Source organism: Sciurus vulgaris, assembly GCF_902686455.1.
Source record: "Sciurus vulgaris genome assembly, chromosome: 12".
Classification (NCBI taxonomy): Eukaryota; Metazoa; Chordata; class Mammalia; order Rodentia; family Sciuridae; genus Sciurus; species Sciurus vulgaris.
Genome location: NC_136473.1, coordinates 114,779,540 through 114,796,283, shown reverse-complemented (window position 1 = coordinate 114,796,283; position 16,744 = coordinate 114,779,540). Strand labels below are relative to the sequence as shown.

At 48.5% G+C, this 16,744-nt stretch overlaps 1 protein-coding gene, 1 long non-coding RNA gene and 1 pseudogene across 11 annotated transcripts in view; 2 read left to right on the top strand and 1 right to left on the bottom strand.

Annotated features, from left to right (window-relative positions):
* Positions 1 to 1,330: 1,330 nt before the first annotated feature.
* LOC306641641 (chloride intracellular channel protein 4-like) lies at positions 1,331 to 2,899 on the top strand (annotated as a pseudogene). Its single transcript has one exon. The product of its transcript is annotated as a chloride intracellular channel protein 4-like (transcript).
* A 4,044-nt stretch (positions 2,900 to 6,943) lies between these two features.
* Positions 6,944 to 12,849, bottom strand: LOC306642041. 8 transcript variants are annotated; one of them, XR_013758358.1, is made up of 4 exons: positions 12,412 to 12,849; positions 12,234 to 12,351; positions 8,368 to 8,530; positions 6,944 to 7,168 (listed from the first exon to the last, which is right to left on the bottom strand). It is a non-coding gene; the product is annotated as an uncharacterized lncRNA (long non-coding RNA). The 8 variants fall into 8 exon arrangements; XR_013758359.1 differs by having other exon boundaries at positions 12,532 to 12,849; XR_013758360.1 differs by lacking the exon at positions 12,412 to 12,849 and adding an exon at positions 8,747 to 8,964 and having other exon boundaries at positions 12,234 to 12,393.
* Positions 12,850 to 12,947: 98 nt separating this feature from the next.
* NUF2 (NUF2 component of NDC80 kinetochore complex) overlaps positions 12,948 to 16,744 on the top strand; it is a 28,052-nt gene continuing 24,255 nt past the window's right edge. The window contains exon 1 of one of the 2 annotated variants that reach the window (XM_079107441.1): positions 12,948 to 13,083. The gene's annotated coding sequence lies outside the window, so the exon portion shown is untranslated. The remainder of the gene's footprint in view (positions 13,084 to 16,744) is intronic. The other variant, XM_079107440.1, reaches the window with a different exon arrangement.

The window sequence follows — 16,744 nt, the reverse complement described above, 5'->3', positions numbered from 1 at the left end:
AAAAGGAAACTTAGAGCCACAGGCTGTTTTTCTGAGGGGCAGGCACATGTGTCCTGGCTTGAACCCTCAGGCTGTTCACAGAACCTGATGCTGGCAACCCGTCTTTGTGGGCTGGATTGTGTCTGTCAAAAGAGAGGCTGAGCTCTAACCCCGGACTTCAGAATGTGGTTGTATTCTGGAACAGAGTATTTAATAGGTAATCAAGTTAATGAGACCTTTAGGCAGGGCCGTATCCAATATAATGGGCATCCTATAAAAAGGGGAAATTTGGACTTGCATGCTTGTGTGAACACACACACGCTCAGGAGAGAATGCAAGGTGGAGGAGGAGACTGGAGATGGACATCTATACATCAGTGGATGCCAAGCAAAGCCAGCAAACTAGCTCAGGGGCACCATGCCACATGGGCACCCCCACAGCTCACAGAGGAAATCGGCCTGCTGACACCTTGATCTTGGCCCTCCAGCTCCAGAGCGGAGGCAACCGGTCTGTCCGTCACCCAGCCTGCACCTGTGGCAGCCCCAGGCGACAGCACACCAGGCCTTACGTCTCACCAGCTGGTTCCTAGACTCGCCTCACCCTGGGTGCAGCTCCCACAGCAGTGGGGCTGAGACAGCGGGAGGAGCCGCAGGCCCGGGACTGGCTCGCCCACCTCAGCTCCTCCACGCTCTCTACCCGCTCTGTGTCAAAACCATGTGTGGAGCTCAGCTTTTCAAAGTTCTTGGACCTGACCCCAGACCAGCTGAGTCAGGATCCCTGGGTTTGGGAAGTTCAAGTGCACACTGAGAAGTAGCTCTCCAGGTAACCCTGATATGGCTGGCCCAGCAGTGAGGCGGACTACTCCAGGACCCAGTTCGCAGTTCCCAGCGAGCTTCTGGAGAGTCTCTCTCTCCAAGCTCTGCTGCTTCTCTCTGCCCTTCCCTTTTCTAAGCTAAAGGAAAGGCCTTGTCCAGTAGGGGCTGCTTCTAGCTGCTGCTTTACTTGGTCTCTACTCTGAAATGAAATGGCATCCTCCCAAGCATTCTCTGACCTGTGCTGTTCTTACTGGCCTCACTTCTTAACTTCCCCTTCTGTTGTGGCAGGAAACTGTGTCTCCCCAAACTCATACTAAGATCCTAACTCCCAGGGCGACTGTACTGGGCAGGTGGTTAAGCCACCAAGGCCAAGGCTTCTACAGTGGGACTGGAAGCACGCTCAGCTCCTCCCCATGAGCACACGGCCAGCAGGCTGCCTTTCAGGTTGCTGGGTGCACAGCCACCAGCCCTGGGCTTCCCAGCCTCCAGTTCAGTCACAAACAACTCATCGTGAAATTAGAATACATCCGGTCGCGCGTGGGGCGTGGGGCGGTGCTGAGGAGCTGAGGCCACGGCCAGCTCGACGCCGGGACTGTCCTGCGAGCGCAGCGCGGCGGAGCCGGCAGCTAGAGTACCCGGAGCAGGAGCAGCAGCCGCGCCGCCGTTCGCGGAGCCCAACCGAGCCGGCCATGGCGTTGTCGATGCCGCCGAACGGGCTGAAGGAGGAGGACAAAGAGCCCCTCATCGAGCTCTTCGTGAAGGAAGCCTGCAGACCTGCAGAACTTGGCTCCCGGGACCCACCCACCATTTATAACTTTCAACAGTGAAGTCAAAACGGATGTAAATAAGATTGAGGAATTTCTTGAAGAAGTCTTATGTCCTCCCAAGTACTTAAAGCTCTCACCAAAACACCCAGAATCAAATACTGCTGGAATGGACATCTTTGCCAAATTCTCTGCTTACATCAAGAATTCAAGGCCAGAGGCTAATGAAGCGCTCGAGAGGGGACTCTTGAAAACACTGCAGAAACTGGACGAGTACCTGAATTCCCCGCTTCCTGACGAAATCGATGAGAACAGCATGGAGGACATTAAGTTTTCCACACGTAAATTTCTGGATGGCAATGAAATGACATTAGCCAATTGCAACCTGCTGCCCAAGCTGCACATCGTCAAGGTGGTGGCCAAAAAATACCGCAACTTTGATATTCCCAAAGGAATGACTGGCATCTGGAGATACCTAACCAATGCCTATAGTAGGGACAAGTTTACCAACACCTGTCCCAGCGATAAGGAGGTTGAAATAGCATACAGTGATGTCGCCAAAAGACTTACCAAATAAAATAGCACTTCTGAGAGATGTCTTCAGATCTTCCCCTAAGAATATGCTTTTCCTAACAGACTGCTCATCTTCCTATAAAGTAGAAATGTATTTTGCATGAACATGCAGTTATTCAAGGTTAGGATCAAGGATAGACAAGGTATAGTAGTTATCTTAAAATATACACTCCTAAGCAGTATTATTCTAAGACCCTCTCACCCTGCCTACCTCCCTCCCAGTGTATCCTCCTCCTCTGACTTCAGGACACTCCATCACAGACCCTTCACTTGAGAGGCAGTTTGCCATCTCTCCGGAGTCCTCACCATTCTGTGTATAGATGGCAGAACTTTTGAGGTGCAATGTTCAGCTGTTAAAATAGTAGCCATGGCATCAGTCAACCCCAAGCTGGTGCATAATACAGGTACAGAAGAATTTATGTATTTTTTTGGAATTTTGTAGTATTTAGTAAGAGTATATGAAAGGATTGCTACTGTATCAGAAATACTCTTTCAGTTTAGTCTATCCTAGATACGTACTGAAAGATACCATCACCAGAGAAGGGCGCCTTCCACAGAAAGTCACTACAAATCCTGCTGTTCTTTATAGACAGATTTTTAGTTTTGCCTGAAATCATTCATCCTTCATACAGATTGGATCATCTGACGCTATGCGGAAGGTACAAGTTTAGAGGGAGGACTGGTATTCTCAAGGTCGCCAGCATTTTGTTCTTAGGAGGGAAACCAGTGGACGCCTGATACTCTGTGTTGTTAGTCCTGTGTTTCGCCCAGTGTCATTCATTCGTAACAGAATCAGCTGCAGTTTAAAAAGCTCCTTTAGGTAACCATACACCCTGCTGTTTGTAGATTTTTTTTGAGCAACACTACATACCCTGACACTTAGTTGACTTAGCTCTTGCAGTGCAATGATTAACGATGTAAAAATTAATGAGTCCAGAAATAAGTCTAAAGAATGTGAGTGGGTTTGTCAAAATATCAAGTTTTGTTTCTAAAGCATATTTAATGTGGATTAAATCTGGAGAGCGCATTATCTGTTCTGTTTTGAAAACTAAAAAGCATACCTTACCAACTCTCATGCCGCCGGATTATTGTCGGACTTCGCACAGAGGGTGCATCGACAGATCGCAGTGTTAGGGTGAGTGCACGTTCACCCGACTGGCCTGATCTTGGTCTCTGTGCTTCCTTGAGTTAAATTTTTCTGCAGCCGCATTGATTGAGGAATAGCACTCTACTATGTGCTTTTGACCTTTGTTATTTAAATTGAGGTCCTCAATTAAAAGTTATTTGTGCTCTAACAAAGAACAATGAACTTGGTGAACGTGGAACAAATGTTTGCTATGTGTTTTATTTATTCAAAAAACAAAACCAAGATGGACTTTCTTAGTACTGCTCCAAAGACTGTGGTTATAATAACATTTTTATACCTAACTTGTTTAAGAAGTGCTATTTCTCATAGGCGTTTCTTTCCTTTTTATTTGCTTTAAGAATTTTAAGAATATTGCTTTAAGATGGCAATGTTTTCTCCCCTTTGATATGCTAACATTTAGTAAGCACTGGCTTTGTGGGCGCAGCCTGACTTTTATAAGCACACTGCATTTTTAACCTCAGTAATTAGCTTAGTGTAGGAAGATAAGGAAAAGCTCCGGATGGCATCCGTGTGGTCAGGGAGATTCCTTGGCCTTGCCTTTTGTAGAACTGTTGCTGATCAGATTTTAAGCCCCTGTCTTTTTGTAACTGAGGGTTGGATGGTTTACTTGGTTCCAGAAGGAAGCACCGCCTGGCACCCATCAGGAGGAGGAGAGGAGAGCTGAGCTGAGCTGAGAGCTGAGCTGAGCTGCGGTTGGCTGTGGGGAGCAGTGTCCCGTGCCCCCGGGGCGCAGCAGGTCTCCGCACCCCCCCCCCCCCCCCCAGTCTTCACATTTTAAACAGGACAGTTTGGCCTCGGGGTGATACTGAACCACACCTACTAGCTTAAAGCTGAGGGAGATTTGAGAGAAGGGGCTGCTGTCCTTTAGAGAATGGAGGGCCAGGTGACAGAGTGGGAGCTCCTGGAGAAAGCGCTGCCCTGCCCAAGAGGAGCCAGCGGAGGCCCACCGGAAAGAGTGCCCTGCGGGGCTGCGTTCCCTCGTTTTTATTTACCAGTGACTACACTTGGCCATCTCTCTGAATGTCCAAGGAAGGCAAGTCTTTATGGTTTTGATGAAGGCAGAATTATTTTTCTCTGTAGAAAGACAGATTTTTTTCTATCAAGGAATTAGTCAAACATGATTTAGATTGGCGACTGCTTAAAGGCTAGTAAAGAGACAGGTCCTGCACCCAGCTTTTACCCCACTGTGTGTCTGTGGGAGGCCCTGAGCTTACAGGCTTGAGAGAGGGACATAAAAATGCTTGTGGCAATTCAAATAGTATTGGACTTGACATAAGGAAATCATCTGATTTTATTTCCTCAGCTAAAAAATAATTCCCCTTCATTTCATTATACTTCTTTAAAGAGATTGGAATCTGAATGGAAAGAAAGTTTCATCATTTTCCAAGGGACACTGAGAAATTACAGTTGGAAAGTCTGTACTATTCCAGTTGATATCATTTCTTTTTTTAAAAAATTAGATTTCAGTAAAATTCAGATAAGTTTTATTTCTTGGTAACTTTGGCTCTCACAACTCTAACCCTTTGAACAGTCTGTATACAATTAAGAGATTTCTGACATTTATTCTTACACTGCTTGGATCAGTTCTAGAATTTAGGCATTTTTACTTCTGTTGAGTTTTGAATCTCTCCAGAGTGGCATGCAGATAGTTTTTTATTTCTGTGCGTTAAAGAAAAATCCACTTAGAAAAGTATCTACAAAGTAAAAAGGAGAGGAAATAGAAATTATTTTTTCATGAACATTTTGATACACATTTCATCAAACTAATTGGTTCACGAATTTCTTACACTGGTTATAATCAATATTTAATTCAAAGAGAGGGAAGCATTCATTATTGATATTTATAGGCTTTTAAAATTCCATCCTTTACAGATTATCAAGGTTGGGGCAACCAAAATTATATTTTTATCTTGGGGAAAAAACAAAACTCCCCAAGTCATAATGTTAAACAGAATTGGAGTATTTTCTTTAGAGTTTCTTGAATAGGCAAATGAAAGCTTACTATAGAATGCTTGTATTTTCTTTTCTCTCTCTGGAACATCAACACCAGTATATTGCTGGCAGCTATTGTATTAAAAAATAAAATATATTTTCACTAAAAAAAAAAAAAAAAAAAAAGAAATTAGAATACATCCATGTATTTTTTTCTGGAAAGTCTAATGTCCTTGAAATCACTGGAAACACCACCAGATGTGGTGTCAAGACTGGAAAAATCCAAACATGGAATCCAGGATTCAAGATGCCCTGTGGAGGAGATACTTCTAACGATGTCCAGTTTGTCTGGCTTTGCTCCTAAGGCTCTCTGTACCACGTACGTTATAGCACGAGCCTGGTGTGAAGGCCGGACAGTGCAGAGGACAGCACACAGGCGCGTGGCGCCCCCTTGGATCTGGTGTGGAGCTCACCACAAGTTGGTGAGGGTCAGGGACTTTATGGTTTCAAACTGAAAGTTCATCTTTGTCCTAAGCAAAGATCCTGTTTAATGTGTCACAGACACATGGCTCAGGAGAAGGAGCCCAGCCGGAGGCCAGGCCCCCGAGGAAGGACGATGAAAGGCAGCCAGCCGCTGGGAATCCACACCTCTTCTCTAGAGCCGGAAGCTGAAGCTCAAGGCCAATACAATTAGAATCTAATTCTTTCTCATATAGAACATTGTGTGCGACGTCCATCACTGTTTACAGTTTAAAAATCCAAGATTTTCAGTGTAAGGATGAGGTTAGCAGTAATACAAGAGCGCCGCCCAGTGACTGTTCTAACCTAGTCAAAGCCTCACTACGATTTCCCATTTAAATATCAGTATATTTTCAGTACGTCTGTGGCCCTGTCGCTGGCTCTTTGCGGTTCCAAAACCCGTGGATATTTGTCACCGCTTGCAGCAACAACTTGCACGGGTCTTATGGGTGGTGGAGTGGAAACCGAGGCACTTCTATCTTTCTCTTTAGTGCACTGCTTTCTTGCTTGTTTATAGAGGATAGAGGAAATGAGGTTTACTTGCTTTGAGAGGAGAGAGAGAGACCCGCTTATCAGAGAGAAAGAGACTTTGCTTAAGAGAGACCTTGAGAGAAGGACAGGCTTTTCTTAGAGCTTAGAGGAAGAGAGACTTGCTACGCCTTAAAGTCCTGCATCCTGTGAACTAAGGTGCCCTAGTGATGCGTCTCAGTTCTCAGTTCTGCCATCTGCCTTCCGCCGCTGCCCCTACTCACTGCTGCCGCGCGCGTTTTTCCTTTCTTCTGGCTGCTGTTGCGTATGTCCCTACTAGCTACTGCCGCGTGTTTTTCCCCTCTGGCTGCTGCCGCGCGTGTATCTTTCTTCTCCTGCTTTTCTGCTAATGGCTGCTGTGTCTCTGTCTCGCTGTGCCTACGCTTATATCACCTCCAGGAGGTGGCGAGCAGGGCCACGCCTCTTATGCAAAGATTAGGCGAGACGCTCCGAGCAGGCAATTAGTGCTCGAGAACACATGCGCATACATTGTGTACGTGGACGAGAAAATCACCTGAGTGTGCTTATGTCAATTAACCTCCTCACTGCTGATGTGATCAGGCGCCATCCTGGCACTGCCAACATGGCACGGCCCCCAACAGGCTCCAACCATTTATATGAACTTACACAATATACTAGTTTAAAAATATAAATATAGCATTAAAATCTTTATGTATTCACTTGAAATTAGGTGGAGTGAAGGTGTGCAGAGGCTATCCGGACACTTGCAATTAAGGGTTTTGCATATTAGGGGTTATCTGGGATGTCGGGAGCTGGCTATGCCACCAGAAGGGTGCACCTCGTCCCCTCTCATGCAAAACGTCAGTCACAGAACTAGGGCGGTCCTGTGCTTTCACAGATCCTCAGCTGTACCTCATAATGCATGGTTTCGAAGATTCCATCTAATGCCCCTAAGAAAAAAGTGTGCCCTTGATTTCACTCCACTATCCACCGTCAGCCATTATTTTTAAGGCATCAATAAATATCATTCATGATTCCTATGAGTGATCTGATGATCAGAGACGCCATCATGGAATCTACAAACCTATCAATAATGTGATGTGGTCAGAGTGCTCCTATGACTGTGGATCTCATTACATCACCCCACGCTTCAACAAGAAGACCTTAGTTCAAGTTTTCAATTTTAAGTCTTTACAAACAAATACTTTGTTATCCTTTATTTCTTATAGGAAACATAAGCACATGGGGGGTGGGGAGCAAAAAGAACCAAAGCACATAAATAGAATCTCTTTGAAGCAAACCTTCTCCAGTGAGATGCACCATGTTAACAAAGAAGCAGTTCAGCCAGGTGGTTGCACACAGCTGCAATCCCAGCAGCTCTGGCTGAGCCAGAAGAATCTCAAGTTTGAAGTCAGCCTCACCAACTTAGTGAGCCTGTCTCAAAATTTAAAAATCTTAAAAAGCTGGGGATGTGGCTCAGTCAAGTGGTTGAGCACCCCTGGGTTCAATCCCCAAAAGCAAAAGAAATAAAAATAAAGAAGAGTAGTTCAGCTCAGTTCAATAACACTGAACCGACAGCCAGGACGAACCAGGCAGCATTAGTCACCAGGCACCAGGTCACTGAGAACAAGTGTGGGCAGCAGTGCAGACAGACACGAACCTGTCATTTCAGTGTGATACAAAGTCTTTTACTTTTCGGTACTGGGTAACCCAGAGGTGCCTTGCCCCTGAGTATCTTGCTAGCCCTTCTTACTTTTGATACAGGGGCTCACTAAGTTTTCCAAGCTGGCCTGGATATGCAGTCTTCCTGCCTCCTACTCTGGAGCTGCTGGGATCACAGGCATGCACCCCACACACTTTGGGAATTTGAAGGCACAGAACCCACCTCGGGGCAGACGCCAGCTCCACTCTTCTCGAACACACTTCGTGAATTTGAAGGCACAGAACCCACCTCGGGGCAGACGCCAGCTCCACTCTTCTCGAACACACTTCGTGAATTTGAAGGCACAGAACCCACCTCGGGGCAGACGCCAGCTCCACTCTTCTCGAACACACTTCGTGAATTTGAAGGCACAGAACCCACCTCGGGGCAGACGCCAGCTCCACTCTTCTCGAACACACTTCGTGAATTTGAAGGCACAGAACCCACCTCGGGGCAGACGCCAGCTCCACTCTCCTCCAACGGGTTGGGTCCACATCTGAGATCCAGGGTCTCACTTCCTCACTCTTCCAAGCTGTTCTCTGCCTGTGATTCTCCAGGCTGACCCAAGAGAGTGGACTAGAGGGAGGCTGCATTCCTTGTCGCTCTGTAACTTGGGATCAAGCAGAGGGAATACTATTTCTCTGTGAGGCAGCCGTTGCTGCCCACTGAGCTCCTCCTGTTTACCCTATTCCTCCACTGTGATCACCCGCCATCTGCCAGCATATTGCCTGCTTTTTGAGGGTGGATCGCTCACTGACTGCCACCTATCATCTGCCACTTGCCTGCCTCTTGCCTGCCCTTCGCCCACTGCCCAACATCCACCCACCGATCATCCGCATTAGCCTGCGGACCATCTGAAGACGGCCAGCGGATCACCTGCTGCCACTGTTGCCTGGAAGTCCACTGTCACAGTACCCACGGGTTTGGTAACACGGGGCTGCTGACATTTCAGGACAACAGCCAGGACCTGCAGATGAAGTACTGGAAGCCTTCAGGAACACTAAGACTACAGGGCGGAATCAGTACTGCCTCAGCTCCACGCTGCTAGATGAGAAGACAACAAACAACATGAAAAAACAAGGGAGCAAAGTGCCTCAAACCAACCAAGATGTTCCTTCCAACAAGAGAATTCACAGGCAACACAGTAGAAGAAATGTCAGAGATGGAGTCTGGAAAATGCACTATTAGATGGATCTTCAAGATAAAGGGTGGTATTGGAGAGAAAAAACAGTAAGTGAAAGATCACTTCGATGAGGAGCGAATGTGACGGGTTGACAGATGTGGCTCCATGGAAACGTTACAGGCCAGGCTATATGGGCAATGACTAAACAGACTCCATTTTACCCGAGACTCCGTGATGTAGGAAATGCTTCTCCCTTGAGAACACCCCACCTCTGAACCCGTCATCAATTGCTTAGCATGACATGTTTGGCAACACAAAATGGCAAGCTTGTATAATAAAAAATTGTCCTCTTTTTGATTCCTATTTCTCCTAAACAGTGTACCACGTTAATGATCATGTCAACAGTGATTGTCTCGATGTTAGTAACCATTCTTTATAATTTGTACCTAAGTAAGTCATTTTGACCCCGTTCCCCTCTGCTAATGATTCCAGATCTCATGATGTTAGTTTGTAATTTTAATGTACTGATTTATGGTATAAAAACCCCTACAATCCTATGGTTGGGGCTATTCTCCCAATAGCCATTTTTGGGGTACTGTGTGAGACAGTCAGCCAGTCGGCTAATAAAGACTCTCAAATTTGGACTTCTTAGTGGTGATCGGTCTGTTCTTAAATTGTGCCCCATAACAGCAGAGGTTATAAAAAGGAATCAAGCAGAAATCCTTGAAATGAAGGAAACAATAAACAAAATTAAAAATTCAAAGTGAAGCATCACCAACAGACTAGACCACTTGGAAGACAGAACCTCAGACAATGAAGACAAAATATATGCTCTTGAAAATAAAGTTGACCACACAGAGAAGATGGTCAAGAAACCACCAACAGAACTTCTGAGAAATATGGGACAACATGAAAAGACCAAATTTAAGATTTATCGGGATAGATGAAGGTGTGGAGAAACAAACCAAAGGAATGCACAGTCTTTTCAATGACATATATCAGAAAACTTTCCAAATCTAAAGAATGAAATGGAAAATCAACTACAAGAGGCTCACAGACTCCGCCTCAGACCTCTGATCACATGCGTCTGAACACGGCCAAAGGCATGCTGCCAGGCATTCTGAGCAAGTCTGTCCAGGGCTGAAACACCGCTCACCTCCCAAAGGAGTTTGCCCCTAGGAACCTAGGCCGCATGATGGCACCGCATCAGTGTAGGCACTGAAGACTCCGCGTGTCTGGACTGAGGCTGACCTCCGGATAAAAGGTAGCAAAGCGTGGTCCCTGTCTCCACCAAGGCTCGCGTATGTCTTGGTTTTCCCATTTCTACATTAGACCAACCTAATCCAGTTTTCATCTTCAGTGATCTGCTAAAAACAAAGCAGAAACAACCACTCAGAACCTGCCACTTAGGGAAGAGACTGGCATAAAGCGCCAGTTACCCAGGGATGCCACCTGTCCTGACCTCCCGGTCGCAGGTTCCCACGTTCGCACCCAGTATCCCCACCTGTCACTCAAGGATCTGCTCAGCCATTACAGTTTGTTACCAGTCTCTAAAGTGCAATCTATAAGGGGACATGGAGTTCAAATTAGAAAAAGAACAGGCACTGCAGATACCAATGTGTATTACGTGCTTGAAAAATGTTTTTTAGATTACCCTGGTCACCATCTAACAGAGTTGAAGAGGTTGGAAAGGGGGTCCATTTAAATAAGAAATCAACTGAACAAAAATCAGGATTTGTTTAAAATCAGGGAGAGAACTGAAGTTGGAGACTGAGCTTGGTATGCGTAGACTCAGGGTCAGAGCTTGACAGGCACCTGGGTCAGCAGCCTCAGACACAGGCAGTTCAGATACTGATAAATCATGGAGCCCAGGCTGGGAAGGAAAGTCATGTCAGGAGAGTGACAGGGAAGTTGGAAGGGAACTGTTGATACAGTGGTGTGAGGTATAAAGAAGCAAAAATATAGGATGCTGAGAAAAAACCGCATGTTCTCAACTTACAACTCCCTTATGAGTTTAGACTTCAGGAAGGGCAAAACTATTTACATGCAATAGAAATCACACCTTGAATTGATTCGTTCCCAGGACAGCAATATGCTACACAGCACTCCTTTTCCATGCCGGAAGAGGCAGCAAACTTCAGCTATCATCTACAGGATCAGGTGGGAAAAATGGCAGCCTACTATGTTGCTAATATTGGATGTGTCAAGCACCTTTCCTACTAGAGTATTTTCAACAGGTTTATCGGGGCATGAATCCATTGTATGCTGAGGAGAATCCTGGTACTGCAATTAAATTTTGGGTGGTGTTTTTATGGTGATAACAAAACTCTAGGGAATTCTGTTGTTCCACCCTTCACCTCACAGACCATATCATGCAACCATATTTTGAAAAAGTCACATTCATTCTTGTAACTAAGATCATTTAAATAAACACTCAGTTTTATCATAAGAACTTTAATACTAATACAACGGTCACATTTACAGCAACATTATTGTAGTAACAATTTCCATTGCATGTCTTGCTTCTTACCTCCTCCACCCACTTCCCTCTGCAAGGTCCATTCTATCCTGGCTTTCATGTAAGTCACTGACTTCTCATCAAGACTATCAACAACTGTTCAGGCATCTGTCGAGCATCTGCCATTTGCAAAGCACTCTCACTAGAGACCATGGACAATCCTGGACCTCTCTCCAGTATTTTTCAAGTCATTCAATCCTGAACACCACCCAACACGGACGCGTCCACCTACTGCTGAACCGTGTAGCCAGATGCAAGCTCTACCACGCCCTCTGGTGTGCGAACCTCAGTGAAAGTGCTTTTCCCTCTGACAACAGGCCCACATGTATTCAGGGTAAAGATTGCGACTTGTACTGAACGTGCGTTCCCGCACTTGCTCTTACAAAAATAGATCTGGGGTCCCTTCTTTGAAGAATGTAACTCATCCAGCTGGTGAAGCTGTAACAGCTTAGAGGAGGGAGAACAGAGCCTGCGGGGGATGAACAGAGGGGCTGTCAGCAAATGGGACTCCACTAGGACTTCCTGGGCCTGCTGCACTCGGACTCCCGGCACTTGGGTTCATGAACTTGGAACTGCTGCACTTGAACTCTTCACACCTGGACCCCCTTACACTCGGGCCCACTGCTCCTGGTCCCCGTGCACTGGGCCCGCCACACCTGAGCTGTCCCGTACCTGGGCCGGCTGCTCCTGGACCCCGTGCACTGGGCCCGCTCCGCCTAGGACCCTGCATTAGGGCCCGCTGCTCCTGGACCCCGTGCACTGGGCCCGCCACACCTGAGCGCTCCCGTACCTGGACCGGCTGCTCCTGGACCCGGTGCATTGAGCCCGCCACACCTGAGCGCTCCCGTACCTGGACCGGCTGCTCCTGGACCCCGTGCACTGGGCCCGCCACACCTGAGCGCTCCCGTACCTGGACCGGCTGCTCCTGGACCCGGTGCATTGGGCCCGCTCCACCTGAGCGCTCTCGTACCTGGGCCGGCTGCTCCTGGACCCCGTGCACTGGGCCCGCCACACCTGAGCTCCAAGCACAGGCGCTCACTGCACAGAGACCCGCCCTGCCCTCGGAGCCGAGCTTCCGGCGGTGCGGAGGCTGCACCCCAGGGCTATGCCGCTAGCTCAAGGATCTGGGTTCTCCACTCGGCCAGGCAGCGCCTCAGCTGCCGCGTCGAGATTCCGGCGGGATGGAGTTCCCGACCGGGCGCCGACTCCGTGCCGCGTGGTTCTTCCTGCCAGATCAGCGTTCTCCTTTGACTCGGGCGCCCGCCTCTGGCGGTCGCCGCCGTACTTTGGGTCTGTGGGGCCGCGGGCCCCCGCGAGCCTGGGTCTCTTGCTCCTTGCGGGCTTCCGTCAGCTGGGGTCTTTAGGCCCTTGTCGGCCACCGTTGCCAGGAAGGGGCGTGACCAGCGCCGGAAGGGCCGGCACTTCCTGTGAGCGGCGGATTTGAAAAAGCAACGGTAGACTGCGGCTCGGTAGGGTGTCGGCCGCCTTTCCGCGGAGGGGCCTGCCTCGGCGGCCGCTGCAGGTGAGCGGGCAGGCCTGCTGGCGGAAGCAGGGCTCTCCGAGTCCAGGGAGCCGCCGCTCGCCGCGGGGGCGGCCGCGCGTGTGCGCGAGTCTCTGGAGTCGGGGTTTCCTCGGCCGCTCGCGAAAGGCGGGTCTGAGATTCCGTCCTGCCCCTGTGGGGAGCGGGCCGGGGCCCAGGAGGCTGGTCGGAGCTCAGGCGGGGCAGCGCCTCGGGCTCCGGGCGGCCCGGGAGGGGGCGCGGCTCGAAGGCGCGTCTGCGAGTGAGACTCCCGGAACGTCCGGCGCGCAGACGCTCCTCCCGGGCTCCCGGCGGGGCGGCTCCGTGGAGCCTTTCCGCGTCCGCGGCAGTCTGCGTTTTCTCGCGAAGTCAGCTTGAAGTAAGGGCAGAGCGACGCCGCTGGGATGGGAGGCCGGCTTCCCGCGCCGAGAAGCGGCAGGGACGGGGACTGGAGTCTGCCCGAGTTGGCGGCTTGGGAATGCGGTCGCGGGAGGTGCCCTGCCTGGCCGCGGGTGCCCGCGGGGAGCTCGGGAGCTCGGGCCGACCCGGGGGTCACGCCGGGAGCTCTGGCGCCCGTCGCAGCCGCGTTCGGGCGAGTGCTGGCCCGGCCGCGCCGCCAGCTCTGGGTTAGTGTTCGGGCGACACTGCGTTTCAGGAAGGTGGCCTGGGGATCTGGTACCGCACGGTGCGTGTGGGCCTCATCCTGAGTTCCTGGCCCGCGACTCCTGAAGCCCCGGGGCCTTCAAAGTGCTGTGCTAGCGCTGGGCTGAGGGCGGGTGTCCTCTTCGCCTGAAGAGCCCAGGCAGGCTCAGCGTTAGCGCTGCCCCTGATCCCAGGGAGCAGACATCGCCAGTGACCGGTGATATGACAGGCACGTCTCCACGATAGAGCTTACGTGGGCCCAGAAGACTGGCTTCGAGGAGCTCCTGACGACCACCCACTTGGAGGTTCCCGGAGGTTGTGTCCCCTTGCCTCATACCGCACCCTGCCTGTCCCTTCATCTGGTGTTCCGTACTTTGTAATATTCCTTTATGATTAGCCAGTAAATGTTTTGGGAGTCCTCAACAAACTGGGTCCAGCACTCACCCCCAAAACCAAGCAGAAATGGGAATGGTGAAAAGCAGGAAAAAAACTTTATATGGCCACATTGGGAAGGCAGCATAAGATCCAGCTTCTCAGCCCCGTCTTGTGGTTTCCACAGGAGCTTTAGGTTTAAATAGAGGAAGAATCAGGGCAGCCATCTTAGCCAAACTGGTCTGGTCCATCATTCTCTCAGTTCTGGCTCTACAAAGAAGCTCCCAAGAAGTCTTCATCCCTTGAAGACTGATTTCCACTTGTTGCTTAGGACTTGGGATCCTGTAAGGGGGTAGGTCCGCTTCCCTGAGATGATTGCTCCTGCCTGGAGGGTGAGTCATTCTCATCCTGGAGTGATGTAACTGTAATACAGGATGGGCTATTGTAGGGCAAGACTTGGAGACTTGCAGGTGCCACTCCTGGGTGTGAAACTGGATGCTGCATATCTGGTCTGTCTTGAAGGGGACAAGGTTAAATAAATTTAGAGCTAATGAACCTTGTATTACCAGTTTTTAGGTAAATACTTCTTAAATGATTTATATACCTACTTGAGCAGCTCAAGGTTTAAGGTGATAAAGGATTGGCAGGTACAAAATGAAGGCAGAGATGCCAAGTTTTATCCTGCTTTTAGTTATCCATGGGACATCTGCAGGCCTAAGTGAAGTCACTGCTTTTGGTAAAACAGGCAAGTTCCTGTTACCCCTGAGTTCTATAAGTTTATCTAGCAAATTAAATGAACCCAAAGAGGGGATGGGTTCCAGTGTATAGCACATTGGTCAGAAGCACAAGTGAAATGATCTGGGATTTCTGATTGACATGTAGGATGGGGAGACAGTTTGAGCCCTCAGCCTATGGGATCTGATTCTGTCTCCAGCACATAGTGTGAATTTAGTTGGTGAACACCTAGCTGTTGCCACCTGCACAACTGATTGCTTGCTTTGTGTTTGTGGGCACTGTCACCCCAGTCTGGTCACAAGCCTTCTGTGTTAATTGTTGTTGTTAGGAGAGTAGGGAAAAGTTTGCTGTTTTCCTCTCACATGGAAGGACTGAGCTCTCAGGTAGAAATTGTTCTTGAAGAAGAGGGCCTAGCAGAGACCTGATGATTGTCTCCACATTTTTGAAATAAGTATCATTTGAACAGGGATTGATATATTCTGTGTGGTTGTGGTAAATAGAAATCAAGGCAGCATCTAAAATGTCAGAACAGACATTCCAGCATGAGGAAGAGTTGTCTAATTATGAGAACCACTCTGAAGTGGAAAAAGTTGCCTTGATGGAATGAATGGCTTTACTGCTGTGAGCTCCACAAAACTAGAGTACCCTTGGCAGGAAAAAGGTTCATTCAGAGCCAGCTTCAAGAAAGAGCAGAAGACCTTTGTCTCCAACAGAGGGTCTGGTGAGGAAGCTTTTTTTTTTTTTTTTTTTTTTTTTTTTTTAAGAGCAGGCAGAGTGGGACAAAAGGCAGGAAATATATGTAGGTTTCACTGGCTATGTTGATCAGAAGCATGCTAGTCTAGTTTCCCTGGTGCCTAGACTGGGAGTAGGGGCTCATCTTCTACTTTCATTATGAGGAAATATGGGGTGCAGAAACAGTTCTTGGAAAACTCCCTTAATTTGGAAAGGAGTCTACTTGAGAGTTACTACTGTGATGCTTTCAAGGGTTCTACTGAACTAGGAAGGTATTTGAAATCATCTTTTAAAATTCCTTTAGCCATGCTAATTGCCAGAGTGTCTTTTTAACCCTAATATTCTAAGAAACATTAGGAACCTGAAAATACAAGACATCCAGAATTGCGGGCCATATCAGGTTATCAGCATGTCTGCAAAGTTGAGGATGTTTGCACTGGATCTCCACATTGGCATCTTCCCTGGGGTATTGTGGGAAGGGGAGGTCCCTGGGCAATTTAACAAGTATTGAAGTAAGAGGCTGAGGCTCCTCCTCTTCTTGAAGAGATGACAAGTCTTAGCTTACGGAATCTCCAGGTAGCATCAGAATTCCTTAAGTGAAATCTCAGCACATTGCCACAAGGTTCAGTGCCAGCTCTAGGATAGGCTTTCTTAACCTCAGCCTGTGGGCATTTTGGATAAGTCTGTGTTGTGAGGAGCCACTCTGGATATTGTAGGATGCTTAGCATCGTCCCCACCTCCACTGCCTAGATTGCAGCCACATCCCTCTCCTGGCATGACAACCAGACATCTCCAAGCACATGAGTCTGCAAGAGCAGGGGATGCAGAACTGTGAGAACCGCCACTTTAGGGGGCCACAGGACTAACCTTAGGAACGCACGAGGGAAAAGGGTTCTGTTCTGTTTTTTAAAGTTCTTACTTTGATGATAGGAATTTCTTCCAGTTACGGCATCTGTTCTTACTGGTTTCTCTCTTAACTTGCGTCTTAAACTTTAGGAGCCATCTCGTCACATGTGTAATGAGTAGAAGGTCGAATAGAACACGGTGCTCTTTCCTTCCCCGTGTCACCCCGTGTCACCATCACTCACATGTAGCTTCTGATGGCCCCTCATGCTGTGCTTTGGGGATGAATTCTCAGAATTGATTTTGTTAGAACCCCTGGCTCCTCAAATGTGAAAGAAGA